This window comes from Trichechus manatus, unplaced genomic scaffold (assembly GCF_000243295.1).
Source record: "Trichechus manatus latirostris isolate Lorelei unplaced genomic scaffold, TriManLat1.0 scaffold00019, whole genome shotgun sequence".
Taxonomy (NCBI): domain Eukaryota; kingdom Metazoa; phylum Chordata; class Mammalia; order Sirenia; family Trichechidae; genus Trichechus; species Trichechus manatus.
Genome location: NW_004443955.1, coordinates 10,007,050 through 10,029,326, shown reverse-complemented (window position 1 = coordinate 10,029,326; position 22,277 = coordinate 10,007,050). Strand labels below are relative to the sequence as shown.

Genomic DNA, 22,277 nt, shown 5'->3' with positions numbered 1-22,277 from the left:
AAGTTTATACCAGTCTTTTATTTCTTTATAGCACCTTGACTTCCTCTCCATATGAAAAATCTATGTCTACATTTTTTAAGTCCCTCTTTTTTGTTTTAATGTTGTCATGTTTTACGTATTGACATCTGTTTCCCTATTTTCAGTGTTTTAGCTTCGATTTACTTTTGTGACTTCCCTGTCTGAGTTGATATCTGGTTCCTCTGTCCTGTGTTCTAGTCTTGGGTTGTTTTCTGATGTTACTGATTTTCTAACCAGAGGGCTCCCTTTAGTATTTCTTGTAATTTTGGTTTGATTTTTGCAAATTCCCTGAACTTCTGTTTATCTGGAAATGCCCTAATTTTGCCATCATATTGGAGAGACAGTTTTGCCAGATATATAATTCTTGGCTGGCAGTTTTTTTTCCTTCAAGGCTTTATACATGTCATCCAATTGCCTTGTTGCCTGCATGGCTTCTGCTGAGTAGACCGAATTATTCTTATTGACTCTCGTTTATAGACGACTTTTCGTTTATTGCTAGCCGCTCTTAAAATTCTCTCTTTATCTTTGGTTTTGGCAAGTTTGATTATAATATGTCTAGGTGACTTTCTTTTGGGATCTACCTTATGTGGGGTTCAATGATCATCTTGGATGGATATACTGTCACCTTTCACGGTATCAGGGAAGTTTTCTGCCAACAAATCTTCAACAATTCTCTCTGTATTTTCTGTTATCCCCCCCGTTCTGGTACTCCAATCACTCGTAGGTTATTCCTCTTGATAGAGTCCCACATAATTCTTAGGGTTTCTTCATTTTTTTAAATCCTTTTACCTGATTTTTCCTCAGATAAGTTGTTGTCAAGTGTTTTATCTTTAGTCTCACTTATTCTGACTTCCATTGCTTCAATTCTGCTCCTATGACTTTGTACTGAGTTGTCTAATTCTGAAATCTAAATGTTAATCTTCTGGATTTCTGATTGCTGTCTCTCTATGGATTCTTACAGCCTGTTAAATTTGTCCTTATGCTCTTCTCTAATCTTTTTAATTTCCTCTATTGCGTGTTCTGCATTTTGCTTAAGTTCCTTCCTAGTTTCTTGAAGAGTTGTGTGTATTAATCTTTTGTATTCTGCCTCCAGTAATTCTAAGAAATTTTCCTCCTTTGGAAAATTTCTAGATTCTTTATTTTGGGAGCTTGCTGAAGCCATCATGGATTGGCTCTTTATGTCATTTGATACTAATTGTTGTCTCCAAGCCATCAATAAGTTATTATATTTTTTTTTTTGTTTGCTTACTGTGTCCCAGCTTCTTGTTTTGTTTTGATATGCCCAAATAGGCTGCTCGTATGAGCTAGTTTGATTATTGGCACCTTTGAAGCTCTAATGTCCTGTCCCCAGGTGGTTAGATTTGTTACTAGGTATGTGATCTCAGGAGTCCACCCACTCCTTCTGTATGGATTCAGCTTAGGTGCCCAGGTAGGTAGCCATCCAGTGTGTGGTGTAGGCTCTCCCTTACAGTCCTAGACAGGCATGGGTGATTGGTGTAGGCACAGGCATCTGGCTGCAGCAGGGGGACACACTCTGAGCAAGGCAGGGGGCTGACAGCCTCCCCTGAGTGTCCAGGAAGAAGGCGTGTCCCTGTTCTCCACAGCGCATAGGTGGGTGAGTTTTGCAGCCGGACTGTGAGCACCTAATGCTGTTGGGTGTAAGGACTCGGGGCCACCTTTTGTGCATGGGCCTCTGTCACGGGGGCTAGGTGGCGTGGGTAGAGCCACCAGTCCTCAGGCCCCTGATGTGGATAGTTGAAGAGTCTGCTTAATGGGCAGAGCAGTGTCAAATGTCAAGAACCTGCCACTTCACAGCTGAAACAGCTGAAGTTAGACTTTGGTATATACCCTGTTGTACTGCGGTAATGAAGGCCTGCGCTGTTGAGATGGGCCCACACAAGTCTATGCAGGAGGAAAGGCACTCCGAGTCTGTGGATCCCTTATGCCTGTGCCTGGGCAAAGGAGCTGTGCCTACCCTGGGTTCCTGGCTTAGTGGAGCTGGCAGTTTATTTTTTCCCATTGGTTCATTTCCTCACTCTCCAAGGCAGGGAGAATGGCTCCAGGTGTGTGACGGAACCTACTTCTGGCCCAGGGGACTTGGCAATTGCTGAAGTCAGTCCTGGACCCGGTGCAGAGCAGGGAGCAGGGAGGTAAATGGGAGAGAGGTTTTTCCCTAAGGAGGGTGTTTTTGATCCGTGTGGTAGGCTGTAGGCAATTACTTATCTTTTTCCGATCCAGGGCTACTTCTCACTGGTTCTGGGTGGCTGTGTAGACTCTCTGGTGCTGGGTCTCTCCCGGTGCAGAACACGCACCTCGCAAGTAGGGCTGCTTGCCTGCCTTACCGCTCACCCCCAAGCTGATTAGGCCTGAAGGGCTCAGGCTTTTGCTGGGTCAGGTGTGGCAACTCCATGCTGCATCTGAACCATCTCTCCCTCCTCCTGCTCCTGAGTCCAGTTCCTCAACTCTGTCTTTGATGTTCAGGGTTTCCAGACTGCCATATATAATCGATTCACTTGTTTTTTTGGTCCTTCATTGTTAAGAGGGTCCACCGGAAGCGTCTGGTTACTCCGCCATCTTGGCCCCACCTCCTTATTGATCATTTTAATCTCTGCTTCTTATCCTCCCAGTGTGAGATTTTTTATCTCTGTTTTCATCTCTGTGTCCCTTTTTTGAAGGAGCCCTGGTGGCACAGTGGTTAAGCACTTGGCTGCTAACTGAAAAGTAGGCAGTTCAAAGCCACCAGCCCCTCCATGGGAGAAAGATGTGGCTGCCTGCTTCCATAAAGATTACAGTTCTGGAAGCCCTGTAGGGAAGTTCTACTCTGTCCTACAGGGTTGCTGTGAGTCAGAATCGACTTGATGGCCGCGGGTTTTTTTGTTTGTTTTTGGTCCCTTTCTTGGCATTGTTGTGAGTGATTCTTAGGTTTATCTTCTACATCAGTGGTTTTTAAACTTTTTTGTTTTTTAAGCAATGGAACCCTTAAAAACTCAAATTATTGTCCAGAAGCACAGTCTGTAAAACAGATGAAGATGCAGTATTCTGTCCTTGTTCTAGTAGGTGGGAGATGCCTTGTACCTTATGCACTCAGAATCCGCCAGGGTCCAGCAGGAAGCGGATGGCCAACTCAAGTAGGGCAATCAAGAGTTTAATGGGAGACTGTTTGCACAGGTGTGGGCCTGGCCTACAGAAACCAGCAGAAGATAGAGAAGTGCTGTTACCACCCCTTAGGTTGAAGGCAAAGGGAGGGCAAGGCCCTGGAGCCTGGAGAAAGATCTGAACTCACAGGACAGGACCATCTGATAGATTCGGGGCTGTTGGTAGAAGAATGCAGCCAACTGAGAGCCCATGGCCCAGCAGGAAGGGAATACATACCCTGGCTGCTCTCTCCTGCCCAGTCCTGTCTTCTGTCATTGTCCCTTGTTGTCTGGACCAGCCAAGGGCAAGGGAGCCTTGTTTTTGAACATGCGTCCTTCAAGACCAGTCTCCAGACAGCAGCAGAGGCCGATTGGTGAGTCTGGAGAGCAAACAGAAAAATCTAGTAATTTGGAAAAAAAAAATTAAAATACTGCTTTCCAGCAAATATTTTGAATAACTTTGATTTTTGTTTATTAACTTTTTTTGTGGCTGTATCTGGCTTGCTCTTTCTTCTTTCCAATGCAGATTATAATTTGGCGCGTCTCGCTTTCTGTATTTGCGAGGTCTCTTCTTATCTTGGCCTGTTTCCTTCTGAGCACAAGCTATTCTTGTCTCTTCTATTATTAAAACCCACTCATGTTTCATAGAGGCCATCTTTTTTTTCTCTGGGAAATTCGTGGAAAATTTCTAAGAATTTCTTCTTTTCTCATTAATGTATCTGTTTTAGAGTAAGCCCCCCCCTCCCCAATGCAGTGTCTTAGAACATATCCCCACTCTCTTATGATAAACCAAAAACCGAACCATTGTCATAGGGTCAATTATGAGCCATGGTGACCCCATGTGTTAGAATGGTCTTATTTAAGTTGTGTATGTGTGTGTTTCTTTTTCTACATTCTTGAAAAAAATATGTTCTTCACTTACTAGGAAGCAGTGTAATGTGGTTCAGAGTGTAGGCTCCATTTCCTATTCTCTGATGGCCGTCAGCAAGCTTCTGAACCTCTCTCCGTCCTGTTTCACCACTGGTGACATGGGGATAACAAGAGTTCCTGCCTTGGGTGAATGACCCCATGCCCATGAACCTCCATTCACTTGTTTGTGCAATGGGGACAATACTAGAACTGACCTCACAGGTGGTGGCAAGGAATGTGCATGGCACAGAGTACCCAGTGAGCATGGGGGGCACTGGTATTTACATTGGGAACGTTGTAACAGTTCAATGGGATGTTGCATCTGGAGAGCTTGGTGCAGAGCCTTGCACACGGGAAGAACTCAGCGTAAACTTGCATACGTACATTCACCATACATACTCATATGCCTACATACATAGAAGGACACACACGTACATGCATAGTCACATAGACACACATACTCACACCCTCACATACTTGCATACACATACACCACACATACACATATACACTCTCCCCCCCACATACACACGCATACATATACACCACACACATACCCACATATATATGCACACATGTACGTACATATCCACAACCACACACATATGCACACCACACACATATACCACAAACACACATACACACCCTCCTACACACATACACATGAACACATGCATTTACACACACTGCACAGTCACACACACCACACACATATTCATGCGCACGTGCACACACACACACACACACACACACACACAGCCTCTCCAGGCAGGACCACTCTGAGCGTCTCTCATTGCCATGTGGCTGTGCAGAACCCACGTGCAGTCTGGTGCGCTCTTCATGACCAGGTCTGCTTTGTGTGCAGTGCTGAGTCCCAGCTTTTTCCTGAAGCACACATCAGTCCTCAGGAGACTAAAGCCAGAACCCTTTTCAATCACCTAGGAGAAAACATATTGCCATTTTCGTACTGTGAGGAGAATAGATTATTTTGATATTTTAAAAAATGCTGCTGCATGATATTCTTTAAAATGCTGCTGATGTCCTGGGTTTTCCTTCCTATGAAGGAGAAGTGGGCATATTATTCCAGAAGTTCATGCACCATGCAAACACGTTCTAATTTAAGTGTCATCCTCATGCACATCCTAAGTCACTTGTCATAGAGCAAAGCTTGGATGGATTTAATCTAATAGAAGCAAGAAATCAAATTGAAATGTTTCTGTATCTTGACTCATGGAGTCTGAAAAGCTGTCAAGTGATGAATAGTGAGTAATAGAATAGGATAACAAACAAATGAGCCAAATGGATGGCCCAGGGGAACAAGAAAAAAAGACCTAGGAAATAACCACAGGGAGGTTAATAAGCAAAAAGGAACAAAATCATCTGACAAATGAGATAATAGCAGCTACCAGAAAAGCCCTGGTTTGGCTGGCAAATGATGATGGGCCATTGGCATGTCAGAATGAGTGGCAGCCGGGGCGGAGGACAGATGAAGGAGGACAGGCCCATCAATGGTGGGTTGATGAGCGAGTTAGTAAATCTGTCAGATGATTAATGAGCTAGGGATAGACATTGGACAGATGACGGAGTAGAGGCCGTGTGAGAAAGGCAGCCACGAAGGTGGCAAGTGAAGGAGAAAAGCTGCTTTCCTGAAACCAAAGGGCTTCAGAACATAGTGTTACAAGCAGGAAAACAATCATGTAACTCTGATCACAGTGCCCTGTTTGCTTTGGCAGCTGTTAAAAATACAGCAAAACTTCCGTTAAGGACAGCAAAACTCTCCATGTTGTGCTCATGGCTGTAGATAATGATTCACATAGAAACCCTCTCCATTCCAGGGTACTTTCATCTGTAAAATGGGCACAGTCATAGTGCTGTCGCGTCAGCTCCAACTCATAGCAACCTCTTGCCGAGTCCTGCGCCTTCTTCATGATTGCTGATGTGTATAAGTCCGTTGTTGTGGTTATTTTATCAGTTCATCTCATTGAGGGTTTCCCTCGTTTTTGCTGACCATGATGTCCTTTTCTAGTGATTGGTCTTTCGTGATGATGTGTCCCAAGTAAGAGAGCCGAAGTCTTGCCATCCTTGCTTCTAAAGAGCATTCTAAAAAGTAAGAAACAAATGTTAGTTGTTGTTGGTATTATTGTTTATATTATTGTTATTATTTTTAGTTTTTAATTTCTGTTTTCCTCTTGGAATGTAAACTCTTATCTTACACATCCTCAGTGCCTAATTCAGCACATGGCTTATAGTACAGACTCCATTGTCTATTAAATGAATGAAATACTGACAAGCTCTCTTACCTCTTACTGGATATTAAGAGGTACTGCAAACTTTTGGAGGGATCTTCTAGGTTTTGTGGTGTTGGTTTTTTTCCTTTTTCAGAGTTTGGTTTTCGGAGTCTACAAACACCAGAGTTAAGCTTAAATTCTCATTTGTAATTGTTAATCAAAGTAAATACATAAAGCTGCAAAAAATAGAATGAATTTAAGTAAGATTAAAAGAGAAGTAATGAAATAGAAAGGCAAGAAACAATGGAGATATTATAAAAGCCCAAAAATTCTTGAAAAGAGTTATAAGGACATAAATTTCTGGTGTTAATACTTAAGATAAAAGAGAGAAGAAATGTATGAATAATGTAGAAATGAAAAGGGACCGTAACAATGTAATGAAGATTTCAGATATCATATGGTAATAATATAAGCTGGATGCCAATCAATTTGAAAATTTGTATTAAATTACTGGTTTTAATAAATAATATAGTCAGATTTAATGTAAGAAGAAACAGAAAACCCTATTAAGGAAATTGAATAGGAGTACAAATCTCCCTGTTCCTTTATGGACACCAGGATTAGATGATTTTAAAGATAAATTTTAGCAAATCTTTAAGGAATAGTTAATAGAAAAAGGGGATAAAACTACTCAACTTATTTTATTAATCTGTTTTAATACAATAGCAAAAGTAGATGGGGGAAGTGGAGGAAAAGAAAAACTATAAGCCAATTCCATTAATGAGCAAAGATTTTAAAAAAACAAAACAAAACCCTTAAAATAGTAGCAAATCTATTCTAGGAACCTATATTAAAATACATTGTAGTTTAAATACAATCTATTTTAGGAATAAAGAATGAATTAACTTTGAAAATCCATCAGTTCTCCACATTAAAAAATTTAAAATGACAAGCCATATGTTTTTCTCAATAAATGTTACAAAAGCATTTATTCTAATTTAATACCCTTTCATAATACGAAAACAAATCTTAGAAAACTAGGAGAAGAACTCCCTTAACCTGATAAAGGATATCTACCAAAGACCTGTAACCCAAAAAAAACCAAACCTGTTGCTGTCGAGTCGATTCTGACTCATAGCGACCCTATAGGACAGAGTAGAACTGCCCCATAGGGTTTCTAAGGAGCAACTGGTGAATTCAAACTACTGACCTTTTCGTTAGCAGCCAAGTTCTTAACTACTGCACCACCAGGGCCAAAAACCTATAGCATATGTTACATATAATTTTTAGAACATTAGAAATTAAATTAGGAAAAATATGAGAGTGCTTCTTGTTATCATGACTATTCAGCTTTGTTCGGACAATTTTAGCCAAGACAATTAGTCAACAAAAAAATTAAATGCAAGTATAAGAATTTTAAAGGAAAAAAACATAATTATCTTTATTCACAGAGTGCTTATCTACGTAAAAAATCCAATAGCGTCTACAAACTATTAGGATAAATAAGATTGTTCTTAATTTTAAAAAGATTTTTATTACCAATTAATTATTCCATTCACATTTTAAACAGTCATAATTGAAGATTTTTTATTTTATGTACAAAGCATTGGTATAGTTTCTTTTCTTGGATAGATGTCTTGGATAATCCATTCAAAGAAAATCAGTTAGTCCAACCTGAAGAAGCCTATATCCTTCATGTACTGATGGAGCAGTACATATTGAGGCTATATTTAGGGATCAGACCATGTGGGTTTGAGCAAATGTGGCAAGAGCGGGAACCTTGGCCGAATTTTCGTGGGTGGCTCCAGTAGAGCCGCTGGTGACCCATCTTGCTTTGAAGGAGGCACCAAGGCAAAAGGGTAGAACCAATAGGATTAGATATAATCAAATTTCAAAAAACCAACAGCATTTATACATAATAGCAGAAATCAATATGAAGATTGTAATTTTTAAATGTAATTAAAAAGTCCTATTCACATTAACAATAAAAACTGTAAATACCTGCAAAAACCAAAAACCAAACCTGTTGCCATCAAGTCAGTTCCGACAGGAAATGCCTACAATTAAATTTAATACATGATACACAAGACTTTTAGTGAGGGATGTAGAAGATGCCCTGATTAAATGAAAGAGCGTATTCAAGGCAAGGAAATTCAGTATTATAAAGATGGCAGTCCTTCTAAATGAACCCATAAATGAAGTGCAATTACCACTAAAATTCCAGTGGGTTGGGTTTTTTTAAAATTTGTTTGTTTTTGTTTTTGGTGAAACTTAACAAGCTGCTCTCATATGGAAGAGTAAAGATACAAGAATAGCCAAGCTAATGTTGAAAGAGCACTAGCAAATGGAGCTCTCTCTACCAGATACTGAGGTTTATAATAAAGCCACAGTATAGAGATTGAATGGATTAATGGACAGAATAGAGCCCAGAACAGACCCAAGAATGCTGAGATTTGACTTATAGCAGAAACGATGCTATAAATCAGTGGGGCAAGGATGGACTATTCAATAAAAGCCATGTATAGAACTGACTATCCGTATGAACAAAGATGAAGACTAAAATTAGACCCTGCCTTGCTCAAGACATAAAAGTAATGGTTTAAAGGCTTGATATTGAAAAGGAAAACAAGATAAAAAGACAGAACATAAAGAAAAATACAAAAATTCTTTACATCAGAAAAATACCATAGAAGTAAAAAGGTGAACCACTAATCAGAAGAGGTATGCCAAAAGTGTATTCAGGAAAGGGTAAGTATACAGAATATTCTGAATAATGACTGCCTAATAAGTAAGAGGTTCAGAACTCAAAGGAAAATAAGCAGACGATCTGGTATAGAGGAGCTGATTATGAAGAGTCACTTTCTTCATCTCCTTTAACTACCTCGTCTACCTCTGTTCTCCAGGGGCAGAAATTTTAATAATTTGATTTTAATTCTGGTGGCTGCCTCTATGTCACCAAGTAATCTGATTGTACTACCATTTCTTGTTTTGCCAGCTTTCCTCATTTACCTCTTGACTTTCTATTTGATAGCTAATAGAATATCTTCTAATACACTTGCATGCTATCTTTATTTTCTTTCTTGGTTAAATCTATAACATAAAATAATATACTTAAATTTCAATTTCTTATTCCATTAACTATAGACAGTATTTGTTGATGCCTAATTTTGTAAAGCGAATAACTTAGCTTGGTCTCCTATTTTGAATAATTGTATAAAATAATACAGTTCTAGCTTGTTTTGTAAATCTTGTATTTTGTAGTGTGGGGAAATGTTAAACAGAGATATCTCTGGTCAGGGATCAGATGGCTTTTAGTGTCTGCACAAAATGGGAAAACAGCTCACATTAACTTATGACAGGTTCACGTGCTGATATCCCTGCCGCTTGCTGTGAATTCATTGTGTTGTCACAGTTCGTTTTTCATTCTGTAGAAAGTTAAAACACTACCTTCTTCCTGTTTCCAGCAGCCTGGGGATGTTTCCAATTTGTGTGTATTGTTAGTTTATATTCCGGTTTGCCAGTATGCCACGTAAATAAGCCCTGTGAATGAAATGTAAAAAGACAAAATTCACTTATTCATGATTGATGCCAATTTGTATGCAATATAGCTTGTACACTTTCCTGATTAAACTGCTCTGTTTATTTCAGTATATAAGTCAAGATGTCACATTCTGATTTTTGTTTTGTCTTGCAATTGTGTGGACATAAAACTCAGCCTTCTAATTTTACTTCATTTCGTATGAGGATATGTGTCAGGATTTTGCTTTTTTGCATGCTGCGTGGAAAGGCACACACACTTCTGGCATTTCCTGGTGGGAGCAGGTTTTGCAGGGCAGGAGAAGGTTCTGGAAGGCAGATGCTGCAGTAGAGATGGCAGAGCTCCAGGGGGGCATCTGCTGTGCACGAGACAAATGGGAAGGACGTTGAGCAGCCTGGTCTGCTGGGCATTGTTGCATCTCATGGGCCCTGCTTCCCCAACTTGATTTTTTGTGAATTGCCACTGTACTTGGTAGGATATTTGAATTGAAGCCCTAAAATTAGGCCTAAAATGCTGAATGATCTTGTTAGCCAATGTTAAATTATTTGATCAGAATTAAGAGGTTAGGTCACAATTATATGCGAAGAAAATAATGACTACTAAATTTTCATTTATACCAGTTAACTTATAGGAGGTATTTTTTTCAACATGTCTTTAGTTTGAGATACAGTTTATTATTTCCCCTCCTCAACGGTGTTTTTGGATCAGGTAAGAAATTATTTGGGATAGACATGCAGGGATTTACCTGTTAAATAGATCAAGTTTATTCATTCTCCCAGCCAGTGTTTTCAGTGGAGTCAGCTCCCAGCCAGACACAGGTACTAAGGATGCAGATCCTTCCCTCATGAAGCTAATGGTCTATGGGGGAGTCAGTAAACAAGAATACCAATGAATAGTAAATTACCAAGTGTGAACTTTGCTAAGAGGCAGCCGGGCAGAATGGCATAGCACCGCTGGGCTGAGGCACAAGAGCCCCAAGGTGACAGCAAGCTTGGAGTGTTGTAAAGCACTAGACAAAGGTGCATCCAGGAACTTCAGTGTTTTCTGGCTGCTCTGTACCCTGAGCTGTTCCAGGTCACAAGCCTGAACATACTGTGTGATTCACCCAGCGCCAACCTGTCCTTTTTCCCTGATCCCCAGATCTGGGTTCAGTTCCCTGACTCTGGTTTCCCTTTGTTGATAACATCTCTTTCTGATTGTCTGGCTTTCAGACCTGGTTTCCTATTACTCTGATCCTCAATGCCAGTTTTTTTGTTTCTGTTCCTGGCCTGTAACTGAACCTTAATCCATTGTTTTGGCAAGTAAGTATTGCTGCCTTAGCCCCTGAAGAGTCTGTGTTACTTAACATCCGGATTCCCCAAATTACTTAAGTCCCAATATCAAGCAGCTAAAAGTCTTCCAGGAAGGATCAGACAGACAGACAACTGTAAGTCTAATCAGAAGTCATAAATTACCAAAATAAAAAAGGGAGGGGGCAGCTTCTGTGTAGGTAGACTGCCATGGAAATCTCTTTATCCCCTTGGAAATACCCTAAAAATTGCAGTTCCAAAATTGATATGTCTCCCAAGTCTCTTTGACTTTGCAGTTTTATTACAAGAATCACAGTGGCTTGTTTCTGGTGGACTGTCACTCTTTGGCAATGTGAATTTATTAGAGAGTCTTCTGCTCAGACTTAGGGTGATGATTTTAAGCTGGGGTTGCTACGCTTACAGAAGGCAGCCTCCAAAACATCACTCTGCCGTAGCTGGGGTCCCTGGTGGCCCACCTTGGAACCTTGAGTAGGAGTGTAGAATTAGATCATTATGTGAGTCTCCAGGTGTCTTCACATAGCCCTTCACATAAAAAGTATCATAAAAATCTGGTTTGGACTTCGTCTCTTCTCCAAAGTTTTATATCCATTGTAAGCTGCTAAAACCTCCCCCTCAATTTCACCTCTCTACTTACTCTGTCACCACACCTGGCTCTTTGCCCCGCTCCCTACAGCTTTCTTCATCCTGTGCCGCACACCTCCAGGGCAGAAGGCTGCGGTGTCTCAAGCTTCTCCCTCCATCAGGATGGGGAATGGCGCCTCTAGGGAGTTCGTATTTTCTCTCACTTTGATTGCTTTTTTATGCGGAATCCTCAAGGAGATTTTGTGTTTTTGTTTTGTTTTATTTTGAAATAAAATTCTCCTCTTTTCCGGGTAGATAGGACTTTTGACTGGGTAGCTGTGGGAGTGGGAGTCCAGGATGCCTGAGACCTCCTAGCTGGGACATTTGGGTTGGAAAGATTTAACGTGACGGAGAAGCATAAAGCACGGTGGATACATCTTCCACATCAAAGCTGTCTTAGCCCCTTAGGGCTGGCATAACACTTACCAAAATTTGGTGGCCTGAAATGACAGAAATTTATTTTCTCTCAGTTCTGGAGACCAGAAGTCCAAAATCAAGATGTGGGCAGGATGGGTTCCTCCTGGAGGCTCTGAGGGAGAATCCATTCCATACCTCTCTCTCCTGGCTTCTGGTAGTTGTCGATCCTTGGCGTTCTTTGGTTTATGGACCCATCAGTCCAATCTTGCTTACATCTTCACATCACTGTCTTCTCTGAGTCTTTCCTGGGTCTTCTCTCTGTGTGTCAAATCTCCCTCTCTCTTCTCTTACGAAGACACCAGACATTGGATTTAGGACCCATCCTAAGTTTTAAAAATTAAGGGTATAATATACATACAGGAAATTTACTCTTTTTATTGATGAGGTGTAATGGATCACTTTGTGTGGCCTTTCTCATCATGGTCTTGTAACTTCCACCTGAGTGATTGAGTGGGACCATGCTAATGAGGTGTTAGGGAACTCTAACAGTTTTGCAATCCCGCTGTGCTTAAAGTGAGCCATCTGAGAGGTGGAAAAAGAAGATCTCACCACCACCAAGGAAGAAGGGCCAAGAGTGGAGTGTGTCCTTTGGAACCAGGATCCCCATACTAAGGCCCTCCTAGATCCGAGAGACAAAACTGTAACACTAAAGGCGGCAACAAGAGGTGGCAGAGAAGCGGCAGCAGGAGAGACTGGCAGGGGATGGTGCAGAAAGCGAGAAAGCTGAGTGCCTTCGGGCATCAGGCTTGCAGGCAGAATAGAGTGCCTCTGGGCACTTGGTGGAGCTTGGTTTGCTAACCCAAGGAGCTGGAGCTGAGTGCCTTCCAGCTGAGGCTTACTAGGGGCATGGGTTGCCTCAGGGTACTTATCAGCAGAGCTAAAAGAGCTTTGTAACACTTAACAGAGCAGGGCAGAGGCTGAGGGGCCCGGAGAGATGCCTGCCTGTGGGCACTGCTGATAAGAAGCTGTCCTGATTGAAGAACGGTATCCTGAGCATTCCTGAATCTAAATTGTAACCTGTTACTTCCCTAATAAACCCCATAATTGTGAGTATTGTCTGTGAGTTCTGTGTGGCCATTGCAATCAATCATCAAACCCTGAAGAGAAGTAAAGAGTGCCATGGGAGGGACGGTTGGTGTCAGAGTTGGTAAAGATGGTGGAGAGAGGAGGCATGTCTGACCTCTGCCTCATAGGAATCTGCCTTAGACTGTTGATCTTGATTCTCCTTCCCCCTTTGTGAAGTTAGAGGAAGTCAGATGCCACCGCCACGCCATTTTTACAAGTGAGTAAATGTATTTTGACAAATATATTTTCACAAATGTATGTAGTCTACCACCACCACCAAAAATAACTCAATTTCATCACCCTAAAAAACTTCCTAGGTCTCCTTTGCAGTGAACTTCTCCACTGACCTGTCTTCTGTCTCTATAGTTTTGCCTTTTCCAGAATGTCCTATAGTATGTAGCTTTTTGTGTCCAGCTTTTTATAGAATAGTGCATTGGAGATTCATGTTGCATATATTAGTAGCTTGTTCCTTTTTATTCCATTGTATGGATGTACCACAGTTTGTTTTTTCATTCATCTGTTGAAGGAGATTTGGTGGCAATTATGAATAAAGCCATTATAAGTATTTGTGTACAGATTTTTGCATGTAAGTAACTTTATTGTACTTGCTTAAATATCTAGGACTGGGATTGCTGGTTACATGTTAAGTGTACATTTACCTTAATATGAAACTTGCAGAGTTGCACACTGCTGTGCTATTTGCATTCCTGTCAGCAATGTATGGGAGTTCTAGTTGCTCTGCCTCCTCACCAGCACTTGGTATCGTCAGGTCTGTGTGTGTGTGTGTGTGTGTGTGTGTATGTGTACATGTTTTAATGCAGACATTCTAATCGATGTGTGGTTGTGTCCCTTTTTTTATTTCAATAAAAATTACTTTTCTTTGTTATACAGACAATACTGCAACTGTGGATATCAAAAACTGAGGGGGGGAAATGCCAAAGTAATTAAAAAAATTTTTTCCCCTCATTTTCTTCTAATCATGTTCATATGCATAAAACAATTTTTAATAGTTTGTAATCCTTCTGCTGAGGATATTAGTGAATATTCCAACAAATTGATTTACACATAATTTACTGAACCATTTTTCTGTTGTTGGTATATAAGTTATTTCAAATATTACCCATTGCCGTCTAGTCGATTCTAACCCATAGTGACCCTATAGGACAGAGTGGAGCTGCCCTATAGGGTTTCCAAGGCTGTAATCTTTACAGAAGCAGACTGCCACATCTTTCTTCCAAGGAGCAGCTGGTGGGTTTGAACCACTGACCTTTTGGTTAGCAGTCAATTGCTTTAACCACTCCACCACCAGGGTTCTTCAATAAGCATATAGATATAGATACTGTTTTCTTTCCCCATGGAGAGTTAGGTGTTAAGCATTTACCAGCACACCACAGTCCTAGAGTGCTCTCCGTTGATGCCCTTTCTTCTTGCTCCATCCGTTAACACAGCATTCTCCTTTACCTGTACGGCCTCTTCCTTAACCACTTCCTTAACCACTGCACCACCAGGGCTCCCTATTTCCAGTATTAGTCCATTATAAATTAATGCTGTATCTTTGGGTATACACCATTTATCGCTTTTGCGAATTATTTTCTTGGATAAATTTCCTGGGAAGGGATTCGTTTAACAATGCTCATAAACACTTTAATGTACTATGACACTTATTTCTAAAATGTTTCTGCTGGTTTATCCTTCCACTAGCAATGTGTGAATGTGTTACTCACCTTAGCAGCCAAGTGCTTAACCACTGCACCACCAGGGCTCCTTACAATCTTGATAGCTTTTGGTATCATTATTATTTTGATGTTCTGCTATTCTGTGTATATTAATTTGCTTTTCTTCTATAAATACTGTGGCTGAAAATATTTTTTATGTGAGTTCTTATGTGAATTCTCCATGGCCTTTTGCTGTTTTCCTCTTGGGGCTGGAGTTTTATCAAGCCACTGTAAGGTCACAAATCATGCTACAGAATCCACATCACCATGTTTCTACTGAGCTACCTGTGTAAACCACAAGGATGCTTTGTAAGTTTATGTCAAATCCTGTCACTCCCATACTGGAAACTCTCCAGAAACTTCCCGTTCCCTCAGACCAAAAGGCAAAGCTCCCCCAATCTGCGACCACCCCCCCCATCTCACCCTGAACCCCTCTTACTGGACTCCTCTCCTTCACTCAGGTCTAGCCACACTCATTCCTCATTGTTCCCTGTGTCTGGAACGTTCTTCCCCCAGATGGCTGCAGCTCTCCCTCCCTCATCTTCATGGTTTTTTGCTCAAATATCAACATTTCATTGAGGCCAACCCCATCATCTAAAACTGTAGTCTCACTCACCTCCTCCTCCCACTTTAATGTTCCCCACTTAGCCCCTTTTAATACCCTATATGATTTATTTGGAGCCCTGGTAGTGGAGTGGTTAAGAGGTCAGGCTGCTACCCAAAAAGGTCAGCAGTTCGAATCCACCAGCTGCTCCTTGGAAACCCTATGGAGCAGTTCTACCCTGTCCTAAAGGGTCACGATGAGTCGGAATTGGCTTGACGGCAACAGGTACAGTATATGATTTATTTAGTGTCTTGCCGCTCACTCCATGAAGTTTACTTACCAGTTTTATTCACTGCTGAATCCTAAACCGAGAACAGTACTTGACACATTGAAGGCACACTAACATATTTTTGGACTAAATAGATGAATTCAGAAATTTAAAGTTGATTTTTTGTCAAACCCAGGTGCAGGATCAGACATTTATCCTCCATAAATTTCTTCCCACTAAATTTCAGCCCACAGCTTCTTGGAACCCCTGACTCAGTAATCTAAGGATACTCCCTGCTCATCCCAGATGTGTTAAACTCGATTCTCTCCCAACATTAGTGACGGTGAGCAGGGAGGTTGTTCTCCAGACAGAATTTTCTTGTCAAGGCTCTGTGCTGTGAGAGAGAAACTCTCAATTCGACACAATCTCTGCCCTCCCGCCCCCCATGGGCAGTGTCTACACAGCCTTGATCCTATCAAGAGGTGTGTCATCTAGCTTCCTGATCATTGTGAACGAGCTTTGACTCCTAATGAGCCCTTCCTTGTGCAGACACACTGTTATAGGGATGTTTTGTTCTCGTCTGCTCTTAATTTGTCCATGTTCTTCTAGCACTCTCATTTCTCCATGATTTTTTTTAGGTAAGAATATATTTTCTTATAACAGGATATTTTGTTCTTATGATTCATTTAAAAAGAAGCTTAAGTCTCTTTGTGTCTGTGTGTGTGTGTACAAATAAAATAATGTAGGAAAGAAAAAGTGTTGCAAATTTTAAAAATTAAGAAATCATATATAAGATGTGAAATTATTCTTCACTCTAGAAGTCTGAGAAAAAGGAAAATCAGTTTCAGCTTGCATTTCACTGGGGTACTTTAAGGAACGATGAGAACCTCAGTTCCCCTTGGAACCAGCCAGATGGCTGTATGAGAAACCATTCTCCAAACTTTTCTATGGACCATAAACAGCAAGTTACAGATCACATTGGAATAAATCAGAAGCTATCATTTTAACTCTTCTCCTATGGCTTAAAATTCTAATTTATGCCCAAAGAAGCTGGAGAAGACTAGATTTGGTCAGAACTTTAAGACTAGATTTGTCCCTTTTGGAGTTTGGCCTTATTTTTGTTTATGGCCAAGAATCCTTGAAATGAATAAATGCTGAATTGAAGCATTTTCTGAAGTTTACATTATCACATTAAAAAAAAGAAGACTAGTATCGCCACAAATCTAGGTTTACACAGGGAATGATAAGCTTTCATTGAAGATGATAGAAAAGTGAAATAATTAATTTGGAAGTCAGCAGAAAGTGTTGTTTGAAGCTACATGAAAATGCCCCTTTTGTGGAACAGTTCCACAAAATAACAAAGAATGTAGTTAATGCAAATATTTGACTTTAATGGGCTTAATTTAGGGAGAAAATGGGAACCAGCCATCTTGACTTCCCTTGTAAAGCAAGGATTCCTGCTCACTAAGCTATGTCCTGACATCTGTCTGCTGCCATCTTGGTGGGGAGTGAGGGGTAGGAGGTGAGGCACCTTGGAGAGAAAGAGAAAAAGATATGTGCCTTTGGGACAGGGCTCCTGGCTTGGGCAGCAGAGCCCAGGCAGGATCTCAGCCCCGGGTCCCTTCCTAACCACTCATGGGACCTGGTGGGGACATTTTCAAACCTTCTCACTCAGCATGTTGACCATTCTTCATTTCCTGATGCCCTCTTTCCCCAACTTCTGTGACAGCCTTTCCCCTGGTTTTGTTCTTTGCTTTTGGCTTCTTCCCTGCCTTTGCTGGCTCCTCTTTTTCTTCGTGATTTCCACCTGCATAGATCCCCCAAAGTTCTCAGCTTGGCATTCTGTGACAGCTTCTTCTTAAGAAGACAAGCTCTGCAGTTAGTCTGTCCAGGTTTGAATCTAGGCCCTGCTGCTTACCAGCCATGCAACCTTGGTGAGTTATTTAGTTTCTTCTTGCCTCAGTTTCCTCATTTGGCACCTGGAGACAATAATAGTAATTCATAGGGTGGTTGTGGGAATTAAGATGGTTAATAATAAGGTGCCTAGATCAATATCAGAAGGAGCCCTGGTGGCGAAGTGGTTAAGCACTCAGCTGCTAAGCAAAAGGTCGGTGGCCACTCCATGGGAGAAAGATGTGGCCATCTGCTTCTGTAAAGATTATCAGCCTTGGAAACCCTATGCAGCAGTTCTACTCTGTCCTAAACCCAACAGTGGGTTTAGATTAATATCTGGCAAGTAAGAAATGCTCAATAAATGTTAACTATTAATATAATTGTTATTTTGTCTCAGTTGTGTTGTTGTTGTTGTTAGTTGCTGTCAAGTTAGCTTCAACTCATGGCAACTTTATGTATAACAGAGTGAAATGTTGGCCGCTCTGTGTCATCTTCATGATCATTGTATGTTTGAGTCCATTGTTGTGGCTATTGTGTCAGTCCATGTCACTGAGGGTTTTCCTCTTTTTCGTTGACCATCTACTTTATCAAACATGCTGTCCTTTTCTAGTGATTGGTCTATCCTGAAGATCTATCCAAAGGGAGTGAGTTGAAGTCTCACTATTCTCGTTTCTAAGGAGCGTTCTGATTATATTTCTTCTAAGACTGGTTTATTTGTTCTTCTGGCTGTCCATGGTATATATTCTTCACCAACACCACGGTTTGAATGCTTCAATTCTTCTGGCTTCCTTTTTCATTGTTCAGTTTTCGTATGTATATGAGACAATTGAAAAGACCATTTCTTGGGTCAGGCACACCTTAGTCATCAAAGTGACATCTTTACTTTAAAACTTGAAAGAGGTTTAAAAGGCCCTAGATAGGTAAAGCATTACTGAAGAAGAACAAAGTGGGAGGCCTCACACTACTGATTTTAGAACCTATTATACTGCCACAGTAGTCAGAACAGCCTGGCACTGGTACGACAAGAGATACATAGACCAGTGGAACAGAATTGAGAATGCAGAGGTAAATTCATCCACTGAAGAGCAGCTGATATTTGACAAAGGCCCAAAGTCTGTTAAATGGGGAAAAGACAGTCTCTTTAACAAATGGTGCTGGCATAACTGGATAGCCATCTGCAAAAAACTGAAAGAAGACCCATACCTCACACCATGTACAGAAACTAACTCAAAATGGATCAAAGACTTAAATGTAAAATTGAAAACGATAAAGATCATGGAAGAAAAAAATAGGGACAATGCTAGGACCCTAATACATGGCATAAACAGAATATAAACCATAAGTAGCAATGCACAAACACGAGAAGAAAAACTATAGGTAACTGGGATCTCCTAAAAATCAAACACTTAGGCTAATCAAAAGACTTCACCAAAACAGTCGAAAGACAACTTACAGACTGGGGAAAAAAAATTGGCTACGACAAATCTGATCAGCATCTAATCTCTAAAATCTACAAGGTACTGCAAAACCTCAACAACAAAAAGACAGATAACCCAATTAAAAACTGGGCAAAGGATAGGAACAGGCACTTCACCAAAGAAGACATTCAGGTGGATAACAGATACATGAGGAAATGCTCACAATCATTAGCCATCAGACAAATGCAAATCAAAACTACAATGAGATACCATCTTACCCCAACAAGGCTAGCATTAATCCAAAAAACACAAAATAATAAATGTTGGAAAGGTTGTAGAGAGACTGGAACACTTATACACTGTTGGTGGGAATGTAAAATGGTACAACCACTTTGGAAATCGATTTGGTGCTTCCTTAAAAAGCTAGAAATAGAAGTACCGTACAATCCAGCAATCCTACTCCTTGAAATATATCTTAGAGAAGTAAGAACCATCACACGAATAGATATATGCACACCCATGTTCATTGCAGCAGTGTTCACGATAGCAAAAAGATGGGAACAACCTAGGTGCCCATCAGTGGATGAATGAATAAACAAATTATATTTACACACTGGAATACTACGCAACGATAAAGAACAATGACGAGTCTGTGAAACATCTCATAACATGGATGAATCTGGAAGGCATTATACTGAGTGAAATTAGTCAGTCGCAAAAGGACAAATATTGTATATGACCACTATTATAAGAACTCAGGAAAAGGTTTAAACACAGAAGAAAACATTCTTTGATGGTTACGAGGGTGGAGAGGGAGGGAGAGAGGTATTCACTAACTAGATAGTAGACAAGAATTATCTTAGGTTGAGGAAAGGACAACACACACTACAGGGGAAGTCAGCACAACTGGACTAAACCAAAAGCTAAGAAGTTTCCTGAATACAACCAAACACTTCATGGGACACAGTAGCAGGGGCAGGGGTTTGGGGACCATGGTTTCAGGGGACATCTAAGTCAATTGGCATAACAAAGTTATTTAAGAAAATGTTCTGCATTCCAGTTTGGTGATTGGCATCTGGGGTCTTAAAAGCTGGTGAGCGGCCATCTAAGAAGCATCAATTGGTCCCAACCCACCTAGAGCAAAGGAGAATGAAGAACACCAAAGACACAAGGAAAATATTAGCCCAAGAGACAAAAGAGCCCCGTAAACCAGAGACTCCATCAGCCTGAGGGCAGAAGAACTAGATGGTGCCTGGCTACCACCAATGACCGCCCTGACAGGGAACACAACAGAGAGTTCCTGACGGAGCAGGAGAAAAGTGGGGTACAGAACTCAAATTCTAGTAAAAAGACCAGACTTAATGATCTGAGAAGACATGGCCCCCGGACTCTGCTAGCCCAAAACCAAAACCATTCCTGAAGCTACAGACAAAGATTAGACTGGAGCATAAGACATAAAATGATACTCATGAAGAGTATGTTTCTTAGCTCAAGTAGATACATGAGTCTAAATGGGCAGCTCCTGTCCGGAGGCGAGATGAGAAGGCAAAAAGGGACAGGAGATGGTTGAATGGACATGGGAAATCCGGGGTGGAAAGGACGAGTGTGCTGTCACAGTATACGGAGAGCAACTACGATCACATAACAATGTGTGTGTAAACTTTTATATGAGAAACTAACTTGAACTGTAAACTTTCACTTAAAGCACTATAAAAAAAAACAACTTGAAAGTAGTTTTTTGCAGCAGATTTGACCAGTGAAATACAGTGTTTGATTTCTTGACTAGTGCTTCTATGGACATTGATTGTTGATCCAAGTAGAATTAAGTTGACAACTTCAGTTTCTTTTTCATTTATCACAGTGTTTATTTGTCCATTTTACCTCACTAGGGAATGTATTTTTATGGGTAGTGGCCTCTACAGAAGGATTTGAGCAGGAGATGTATACGATCAGCATGTATGCCTGGGGATGCAAATGAGGTTCGGCAGAGGAGGACCCTCAAGTTCTTGGCATCATCTTATGTGAGCATGAAAATCTCATGCTAATAATTTCCATGTGACTTAGTTTCCAAGGAACACTCCACACCAGAGTTGTTTTAAGGTCACCCCAAAAGCAGATGCCAAGACCAGGTCTTGTGTGCAGGTGGTTTATTTAGGAAGTGATTCTTGGAAGCAGGCATGAGGGAGCAGGCAGAGTGAGCCCGGACAGGAGAAAGACTCTATAGGGGGCATCAGTGAGGTTGCCATCATGGGCAGTGGGGACTGGATTGCCTTGGGCCACCTGAGAGGCAAACAGAAGCTCACACCTCTCCCCTGAAGTTTGGCAGGCTGGAGCAGTAGCCACTGGGGGTCTTTCCCCACCGGTTGAGTGTTAATGCCTGAGGCCATTAACTCTCCTGCATTCCAGAAGTCCAGGTGGGCTTCAGTGGGTAGAGGGGCATGATGCAGAAGCAAAGAGACATGGCCTGAGAGGGCAGAGCCCTCAGCCCACTTACCCCTGCCTGCCCAACTCCCAATGCCATTCTTTCCCAATCGCGTGTTCCTCTCTAGCCCCCTCTGGTCAGTCCCCTGGGCTTTGAAGCCCTCACAGGATCCATCCAGAAGCATGTGGGGTCTTACTCCTACAAGGCCTAAGGGGGGGGAGAGTTACATTCAAGAGATCCAGTGGACACACTCCCAAATGTACTTCCAAGTCACTAGTGGCAAATTTTAAGTACTCTCAGAGAATAAATATGCTTCTTAATTTTCCTTTCAGTGAGACCTAAACTTATTAAGAGAAATTCAGAGCAGTAGGAGAAGGAACTAGCGCTTACTCACTACGTAAGTGCACTTGTAAGCCTAACATCCATTATCACGTTCAGATTTCATTACAGTTCTTTAAGGCGGGACCATATGGTTTCCATTTCACATATGAAAAAGTGGACTTGGTAAGGTTAAACAACTTGCCTCAAGTTATCTAAGGAGTTGAGCTGGGATTCCAACACAGGTATTTTTGTGTGTGTTTCCAGGTGTGTGTTCTTGCACATGCGTGTGCAGGTGTGCGTGCCTGTGTCTGTGTTTAATCTAGAGCTCAAACTCTAACCATGAGGCTATGCTCACTTTCTGACACTACAGATGTAGTGTCTTTACGGTGAGTTTTAACAGGTGTCTCGTTGTTTTAGTAAGCCGCTCTGCTCTCTGATTCCCTCCTCCTTCAGAGC

At 41.2% G+C, this 22,277-nt stretch overlaps 1 protein-coding gene and 1 pseudogene across 1 annotated transcript in view; one reads left to right on the top strand and one right to left on the bottom strand.

Moving 5' to 3' along the window:
- The window catches only part of ENTREP2 (endosomal transmembrane epsin interactor 2), a gene marked incomplete at its 5' end in the record, with an annotated part of 641,425 nt that overhangs the window by 309,710 nt on the left and 309,438 nt on the right, over positions 1–22,277 (top strand). The window lies entirely within an intron of this gene.
- Positions 7,954–8,117, bottom strand: LOC111819808 (40S ribosomal protein S29 pseudogene; annotated as a pseudogene).